Source organism: Arachis hypogaea, chromosome 17 (assembly GCF_003086295.3).
Source record: "Arachis hypogaea cultivar Tifrunner chromosome 17, arahy.Tifrunner.gnm2.J5K5, whole genome shotgun sequence".
Classification (NCBI taxonomy): domain Eukaryota; kingdom Viridiplantae; phylum Streptophyta; class Magnoliopsida; order Fabales; family Fabaceae; genus Arachis; species Arachis hypogaea.
The window spans coordinates 113,123,570-113,133,349 of record NC_092052.1 but is presented as its reverse complement, the minus strand read 5'-3'; the positions used below and the strand labels follow the sequence as shown (position 1 = coordinate 113,133,349).

Genomic DNA, 9,780 nt, shown 5'->3' with positions numbered 1-9,780 from the left:
AGACTGAATTGAGTGGGTTTGTGTCAACTTCTCTCACACTTATCCATGTAAATTGCATTTTTTCATTTCCTTCCTAATTTTGTGATATAGTTGAAAATATGTTTTCTAAGCCTTAAAATTATTAATTTTTAATTTTTTTTTTTTACCATTCGATGCTGTGATGTGTTTGTAAAGTGTTTTCAGGTTTACAGCGCATGAATGGCTTAAAGGATGAAGAGGAGGCATGTCAAAGTGGAAGGAACACAAAAATCTAAGGAGCTGAGCAGTGAGGATCGACGCACACGCATGGCTGACGCATTCGCGTGAATTGGCATATCATACATCGACGCGTACGCGTGACAAGCGCAGAAAACCAGGGACGCGTACGCGTGACAGAGCGTCACGTGCTGCACTTATCAGAACTCGCTGGGGGCAGTTTCTAGGCTATTTTGGACCCAGTTTTCAGCCCAAAAACACATTCTAGAGGTAGGAGGCAAGCTGAGACAGAACATACATTCACTTTCACTTAGTTTTAGTTTAGTTTTGAATTTTAGAGAGAAAATACTACTTCTTCTAGGGTTCTTAGCGTTCTTAGTTTTTGGCTTTTGATTGGATATTGAGAGAGCTGCTACTACCTTCAATTGAAGTCTTCATCGTTATAGTTTGCCTTCCTATCACTCTACTCTTTGTTTTCCATTTAATTGCTTGTGGTCATATTTGGATTTTGTTAATTTTGAATTTATTGATGCAATGAACTATTTTTATATTTAATTCCATTACTTGTTTGATTTCTTTCAATTAATTATCAGCTCCAAATTTACTTTTATTAATTTAATTTTAATTACCATGTCTTCTATCTACTCCCTTTACATGTTTGTAAAAATAGCATTCATGTTAATGGAGTAGAGCTCCCAACTTGGCTTTGGAGTTGATTAATTGGAAACCCTTGAGTTGGAATACTCAAGTATTAATTTGTAATTGAAAATTGTTGGCTAACTCAATTTTCACTAACTCTAATCCTTCCCTGTGAAGTGATTAGGACTTGTGAATCAGAGTTAGTGTTACCTTCTTAACTTTCCTTTACTAGTTAGAGGATCACTAAGTGGAAGCAACAACCTTTTACTATTATACCTAGGAAGGTCAACAAGGATAGAAACTCCAATTAATCTTCTCTTAGCCTAGGCCTTTTATTTCAAATATCTAAAACCTCTTGTCATTATTTGTTGCTTTAATTGATCGCCATTTATTTTTCCGTTTCCAATTCTAAAATTTCTCAGAAAATTTCTGACAAAAAAATTACACCTTGTATCAACTCTTTGGGAAACAACTTGGGAATTCTACTCCCAATTATTTAATCTTAATTGTGACACAAATTAAATTGCACTAAAAAAAAGGGCATATAATCACAGTAAAAAACCGTGACCATAACTAGTAAAAAGGGTGACCATAGATCTATGGTCACGGTTTTGGACCTATGGTCACAGTTTTTTACCGTAGCCTATTTTGCCATGGCCATAGGTCTATGGTCACGGTTTTTTTTACCTATGGTCACGGTTTCTATGATCACGGTTACAATTTTCAAATTCTGACACTTTAGGCCACGGTTTTTAACCGTGACCATAACCATATCTATGGTCACCCTTCCTTAAAAGCGTGACCATAGCCTTATCTATGGTCACGGTTTTGGCCATGACCATAGCTTCTATGGTCACCCCTCCTCAAAACCGTGACCATAGCCTTATTTATGGTCACGGTTTTGGCCGTGACTATAGCTTATCTATAGTCACCCCACAAAACCGTGACCATAGCCTATTTTGTTTTATGAGATTTAATTTTTTTAAAGCATAATCACATCCCAAAACGATGATAATCACCAAATAAATCTAAAAATAAGAAATTCAAGAAATTTAAATCATAAGAGTTTCATTATAAGCTAGATATATTTTTAATCTAAACAACACAAATCAAAATAGAGTGTAATTTGTCCATTACATGTAATACCAGATAAAATCTCTTTTCAAAAAGTACACAACACATCAAAATATTACATGTAGATAACTAAAGTCATTATAAGACCTATTCCATCCCATCCAAAATACAAGTATGAGAATAGAGGCAGCACCCTTTCCATTCTTCTGGATTTTCTACATATAAAATTCAAGCTCTTTACCTTCCAAAATATAGCTGCAGCATTCAAGAAGGAATGAAATAAGTAACAAATCAAGAATCAAATTAGACAAAATTCAGGACAACCCAGACAAGCAATAGTTATATGCATTACCCGTTATCCCTGCCACATTGATCAGGTCGAGAAGCAATGCAAGCCAGCAATCTCCCACCACAACTGCTCTTCAACATGAGGATCAAGCTTACGATCTTTCTGGCGTTTCTTGATTTTTCTCTGCACATGGTTGCTTTTCTTGGCTTCCTCTACAGGGTTCTCACCTTTCTACAAATAAGACATCGATGGATAATAGGAAAACACATCAGCCTCTACACACGCTAATGCAGCTGACTTTATAAATCAATTATAGGTTAACTAAATATCACTATAGGAAAACACTTTTAGCCTCTGCAATGCATTCTTTATTTTGCATTTTATGTGCATTTGGCCTAATAGAAAGAATAACTTGCAAATAAACATAGTGCAACATGTAATTACTTCAGATTATTTTCAAAAGGCTTATTCATTTTGAATATACTTAAAATGAAACAACTACCTGGGTACATTTTTCAGAAATAGTATACATGCCTTAAACTCAATAAATGTTTGGCTGAGTTGAATCTGCTCCCCTTAATAAATTATCTCTTTTCAATTTCAATTTTGATTAAGTCATGGTTTTTGTATGATAATTAAGTATACAATCCAAGAAGGGTTTAACTATGAATATGTATACATTAAAAGTTGTATCCAAAGTAAAAATTGGTTGCATTATTTTGAGAAAAAAGCAGTTACCAATCGCTAAAGCATGTAGACTTAGAATTTTCTCATTTAAAGCTCTAAATGACTCCGCCATTTAATAGAATTAGTTACTGTCTCATATATAATCACAACCAACAAGTTTATAGCAATTATTATATCAGATAAAGTAAATCTAAATAATATATTTTACTAAGTTATGTCAAATATGCCATACATTACCTGACAGCAGCAGGCTACTACATCTCCTCAGCACATTCTGTAGTGCATCAAGGATTAGTCTGAGTTATTAATAGAAGAAAGAAAAACAGTAACTTTTGTAGCAACTCAATTATTACTTATTAGCCTGGCTTGTAGGACGGTACTACTATCACTATAATTATGAAGAGCAAGATCCACTCCACTTTAGTTATATAGCCTTATTGTTTTTCTCCCAAACATAAAGGCTCATCATTGCATAACCCATACCTTAGAGGATCTTGTGATTTGAACAAGTCATCCACACTTAAAATGGATGATGGCAAATTATGAAATTATTAGTTTCAACTTTCAGTCTATATTTTCTGTTAGAAATTTGCTCAAAGTAAGATTTCACCCTAGTACTAGTAATAGTTAGGGGTGGCAAAGCGGGCCGGCCCGCCCCAACCCTCCCCACCCCGCCTAGGCCTGCCCCATAAACGGGGCGAACCGCCCCGCCCCACCAACTAAAATGGGTTCAAAATGCTAGCCCGCCCCGCTTTATGGCGGATTGGCGGGTTGGCGGGCTAGCCCGCTTGACTCTTTTTTTTTTTTTGAAAAATAAAATTCATTAAAATTAACCAAAAATAATAATTAAAAAATCAAATACAAATAAAAAATAGTCAAATTATAATACAATTTTTTTACTATTTTTTTTTAATTTTTAACTTCAATAAAACTGTTCAAAATAATATTTGTCAATAGAATCATTTTTATTTTAAAAAATAAGTCACATAATTTGAGCATATATACGAAATTGTAAAATAAAATAAATAAAGTTAATAACTAAAAGAAGAATAAAAACAAAAAATGAAAAAAAAAGTGTTTAAAAATTCTATAATTATTAATTTTATAATAGTAATCACTCTTTTATTTAATAAAAAAAAGAAAAATAAAATCTTCGGCCCGGCAGACCGGCCCGCCCCGCTCCGCCAAAACCCTCCAATTTGGCGGATTTTTTTAATTTGGCGGGCTCCAAATCCTAGCCCGACCCGCCTTTTTTAGCGGGTTTAGCGGATTGACCCGACGGGCTCGACCCGTTTTGCCACCCCTAGTAATAGTGTAATAATGCCAAGGAAAGAAAATGAGAATAATTATAAGCAACAGTATAAAGTAAGATTTACAACTTGCTAAAGAATTGGTAGCTACAAATATTCATCTCAACAATGAATCATGCCAAAGAAAATCAAACATTCTAAATCATATGGTAGCTACAACATACAATTCAAAATGCAAAATAGGCATAGAGGCATATAATCAAACAATTGGTACATGAGATAAAGAAGAATAATGTTAAAATCAGTAGCCTTTTCACATGAATTCAGTAATATCAGCAAGAACAACATAAATTCAGCATCAATATCCATCAAATAATCAAGAATAAACATTTACACTCACATCAATGCATACCAATCACATGCAAACAAACATTGATTTCAAGCATTAAACCAAAAATTTCATTGAAAACTTTTTGAGACATTTTTTTTTCTCGAACACTTAGTGTGCAAAGGCATTAAACAAATCAAATATCACAACCAGGTATTCATTCAACCTCCATTCACAAAATCAGCATCAATTGTGCACAAATCAGCAACATACCTCAGTAATTCAACAGCAGTTCAGTCAAGCCAGTCCAAACAAATTAAAATTCAACTCAAGAAGCATAACATGTTTATCTATGTATGAACTAACATCAGAAAATCCTAATTCTACTCTAATCCAACTAACAGCAACAAGTTTATAGCACAAACAACCTTAATGCAGTTAATTAATGCAATCAACATCACCAAAATAATTTCAACATCAAAAGTCACCAAAACCAGCGTAACCACGTATAATCCCGCAATGTCAACAGTATTTTATCAGCAAAAATTAGTCTAAAGTGCAGTAAATCACAAGCAGACAATCCAACATATCCAATTCTAACCAGAAATTCCTCATTCTAACCTAAACTCAACTAACAGCAGCAATTTTCCAACAAAACAGTCAGCAACTTAGAGTATTTCCAATTTCTCAACACAATCACACGATTAACCCAATATCTCCAGCAACATATTCATAAAAACGTGCAGTAAAGCAGCGAATCATAAATACAGTCAATAATTCAAATCAAATAATTCCAAACAGCTCCAAGAGTGATATCCATAAACAAAAAGAAATTGCAAATAATTTTAGCAGTCAATTCTCAGCAAAATCAGCCATTAACAAGCATGTCATAGAGTCTGACAATTAACCAAATGAACTCAAGCAAAATACTAGTTATAACTGAAACATAGATGAAATTCCAAAGGAGAAGTTGAATTGAAACCTGTTTGAAGAACAGGGAAGGAAACCCCACACTCGTTCCGTTTCCTAGGCAACAACCACGGTGGTTCTCCGGCAGCTCCAGTGATGGTAGGAAACCTCAGCAACAGCCAAACAGCTACGGTAACGATACAAAATTGAGCCAGAGCAGTGACAACAATACCTCCGGCAGCAAGAGAACAACTGGGTTCATCTCCAATGGCGGTGGCAGCGACGCTCACTCTCTTCGGGCCTTCTTCATCTCTCTCTCTGGGCTTCTTCCACTACGACGGCGGCACCTTCAATCGACGAATGCGACTCCGACCATACCAGCGGTGACGGCGACGGCTTTCTCCGCTATCGCGTGACAGTGCCGGCGACGCAATGGCGGTGCGGGACGGCTCCTCCTCTTTGCGTCTTCTCACTCTCAGCTTCTCCTCAGCTCGATCGCCCTCATTCTCCCTCTCTTCCTTGCGAGCATCGACGGTGACGGCGGCTGCCTGTCCCGCCAGCGCCATCTCCTTCCTCTCCCCTCTCTTCCCTTCTCCGTTTTCCCTTTCTCTCTCTGCGTTTCCGTGGGTGTATGCGTGTGTTACGTTGAAGAGGGAGGCGGGGGGTTTGAGGGTTTGTATTTTGGAATAGGGATTCAGGACATTAGCCTTAGGGTTTGTAATTTTCAATTTGAAAATTAAGATTAAAAATTAAGAATTTTATAAATTTTTTTTGGATAAAATAGATATTTTGAAAAAATTAATGAATAGAATAATAATTTTAAATTAAATATATTTTACTAAAAATATTTTAAAAATATTATTTATTAATATATTGTTGAATAAAAATAATTATTTTTAATTTATATTATAAAATAAATATATTAATTAGCCAAAAATATTAATTAATTTAAATTTGAAGTACTTATAAAATTAATTTAGTCATTTTTAATAAATTATTTTTTGAAAATAAAAACTTGAATTAAATCATAAATTATTCATAATAAAAATTACATAAATTAAATTACATATAGTTCTTCTATTACTAAATCGGGTTGTTACAACGTGCAACGATCGATGCAGAGAAACTTGTGATTCGCAAGTGTATAGAGGGGTTGGAAGCGACCGGTTGGACAGTGGAGAGACAACTGGACCATAGGGAGAAAGGAAGCTCTAGGGACTGGGGGCAGACGCATGCTTTCTGAATGTTCTCTAAGCGATACGGCATCGTTTCATTTGAACCGGCCAAGAATTGGGGAGGGGTTTTAAAAAAAAGATTGAAAAACCGTACTTTATGGTTACCTTCCAAAACCGTGACCATAAACCTCTTTAGACCACCCTCTAAAATCGTGACCATAGACCCTTTTAGGTCACCCTTTTTTGAAGAACCGTGACCATAGACCCCTTTAGGTCACCCAAAAAAAAACAGTGACCATAGACCCCTTTAAGTCACCCTTTCATAAAACCGTGACCATAGACTCTTTTAGGTCACCCCTCAAAACCGTGACCATAGATGTCTTTTGGTCACGGTGAAAAACTGTGACCATAGACCATTTTAAGCCACCCCCAAAATCGTGACCATAGACCCCTTTAGGTCACCCTCCATAACCGTGACCATAGACCATTTTAGGTCACCCTTTTTTAAAAAACCGTGACCATAGACCATTTAAGGTCACCCCCCAAAACCGTGACCATAGACCTTTTTAGGTCACCCTAAAAACCGTGACCATAGACTCTTTTAGGTCACCCCTCAAAACCGTGACCATAGATGTCTTTTGGTGACGGTGAAAACCCGTGACCATAGACCATTTTAGGCCACCCCCAAAACCGCAAACATAGACCACCAAAACCGTGACCATAGATCCTTTTAGGTCACCCTTTTTTAAAAAACCGTGACTATAGACCTCTTTAGGTCATCCCAGAAAACCGTGACCATAGACCCCTTTAGGTCACCCCAAAAAATCGTGACCATAGACCCTTTTAGGTCACCCTTTTTCCAAAAACTGTGACCATAGCTTTTTTTTAGTCACGGTAAAAAACCATGACCATAGACCTTCTATGGTCTATGGTCACGATTTTTTACCGTGACCAAAAAAACCGTGGCCATAGACCCAAAATGTTGTAGTGTTGGTAGTGGAAATTTCGTCGGTTAAGACTATACTGACAACGCCGCTTTTATTAAAATTTCTTAATCGGCATTTTTCAACCCATCAAGGCTCCTTCATTTTTACTAGGGCGTGTGTACAAGTGCACTCCTAGTCTCTTTTTTAGCCTTGTTCTCTTTCAAATCTTCAGCAACCTGCTCCTCCTTGTCCACAGTGAAGACCTTGTACTCTTCCCTTGAATTTACCTCTGTGTTGCTAGAAAGAGTGTTGGGAGGTCTCTCAAGTATCCTGCTGCTCAACTGACCCAATTGTATCTCCAAGTTCCTAATTGAAGACCGGGTTTCTTGCATAAAACTATGAGTGGTATTGGAGAGGTTGAAAACCAGTGTGCCTAAGTCAGAGAGGCTATGCTTGGACATTTCCATCTACTGCTAAGAGGGTTGGAACTGTCTGTTATTGAACCTACTTTGATTGGTTCCACCCTGACTATTGTTAAAGCCTTGTTGAGGCCTTTGCTGTCCTCTCCACCCAAAGTTAAGGTGATTTCTCCATCCCTGATTGAAAGCATTTGCAAAGGGATCATTATTGGTATTTCGAGAGGAATTTTTCATGTAGTTCACTTCTTCCATGGTGGGCTGACCAATGTCACCAACATCTCCTTCATAGGGTGCATCTTGAGGGATAACAGCTGAAACCCGCATCTCACTTAAGTGTTGAGAGATCATGCTAATTTTTTGGGACATAAGTTTATTCTGTGCCAGAATGCCATCCAGTGTGTCCACTTCCATGACTCCTCTCTTCTGAGTAGTCCCAGTGTTCATAGGGTTTCTCTCAGAAGTGTACATGTATTGGTTGTTGACAACCATCTCAATAAGCTCAATCGCCTCTTCAGGCGTCTTCTTCATGTGTAGTGAACCACCAGCAGAGTGATCCAGTGACATCTTGGCCATCTCAGAGAGGCCATCATAAAAGATCTCCAGCCTGGTCCATTCGAAAATCATGTCAGGAGTGCATCTCCTGATCAGCTGCTTGTATCTCTCCCAGGCTTCATAGAGGGACTCTCCCTCTTTCTGTCTGAAGGTCTAGACTTCCACTCTCAGCTTACTCAACATCTAAGGTGGAAAGAACTTGGTCAAAAATGCAGTGACCACCTTGTCTCATGTGTCCAGGCTCTCCTTGGATTGAGAATCCAGCCACAACCTTGCTCTATCCCTTACAGTAAAAGGGAAGACCATGAGCTTGTAGACCTCAGGGTTCATTCCATTCGTCTTGATCGTATCATAGATCTGCAAGAAATCAGATACCAACTTGTTGGGATCCTCCTGCGGGAATCCATGAAACTGATAGTTCTATTGTACCAGAGTGACCAGTTGAGGCTTGAGCTCGAAATTATTGGCACCAATGGTAGGTATAGATATATTGCGCCCATAAAAGTCAGTAGTGAGTGCAGTGTATGAGCCAAGCATCTTCCTTGCTTGCTCCTCAGCGTTCGGATTCCCTCCAGCCATAGTGGTCTCTTCAGCTTCCTTCTCAAAAGTTTTCGTGAGATTTTCTTCGGCTTTGCATACTTTAGCTTGTTATAAATGTCACCTTAAGGTCCTCCCAGGTTTAGGATCAAGATCAAGAAGGGGTTCTTTGTCCCTGTTCCTGCTCATAAACAACAAGAAACAAAGAAAAAGTGGGAGTCTCTATGTCTGAGTATAGAAAGCTCCCAGTGAGATATCCTAAAAAGAAATAAAGTAAGATAAAGTAAGCAATTAACTAAAAAAAATTCAAAAATAAGAATGCAAGAATTAACCTAAAACTTTCAAAATTTAAAAAGAAAAGGATTTATTTTTTAAAAAAATTTTCGAAATTTAAAAAGAAAGGAAAAATACTAACGGGACACCAAACTTAAAATTTGAAATTAAATAAAAATAAGATAACTAGAACAAATATTCGAAAATCAAGGAAAAGATAACTAAGATAAAAATCAAAAATCAAGAAAAATAAACAAGATAGGAATCGAAAATAAAAAAGAAAATCAATTTATACAAAAACTAGTAAAAATACATAATCTAAGCAACAAGACAACCGGTAGTTATCAATCACGAACAATTCCCCGACAATGGCGCCAAAAATTTGGTGCGCAAAATTAGAACTCGCGCAACTTAACCGCCAAGTGCACTGGGTCATCCAAGTAATACCTCAGGTGAGTGAAGGTCGATCCCACGAGGATTGTCGGACTGAGCAAGCAATAGTTATCCTGTTGGACTTTGTCAGGCAA

At 37.1% G+C, this 9,780-nt stretch overlaps 1 long non-coding RNA gene across 1 annotated transcript; it reads right to left on the bottom strand.

Annotated features, from left to right (window-relative positions):
- Positions 1 to 1,885: 1,885 nt before the first annotated feature.
- LOC112765779 (uncharacterized) lies at positions 1,886 to 6,103 on the bottom strand. The gene is made up of 4 exons (XR_003183906.3): positions 5,445 to 6,103; positions 3,122 to 3,158; positions 2,261 to 2,428; positions 1,886 to 2,163 (listed from the first exon to the last, which is right to left on the bottom strand). It is a non-coding gene; the product is annotated as an uncharacterized lncRNA (long non-coding RNA).
- Positions 6,104 to 9,780: the final 3,677 nt, after the last annotated feature.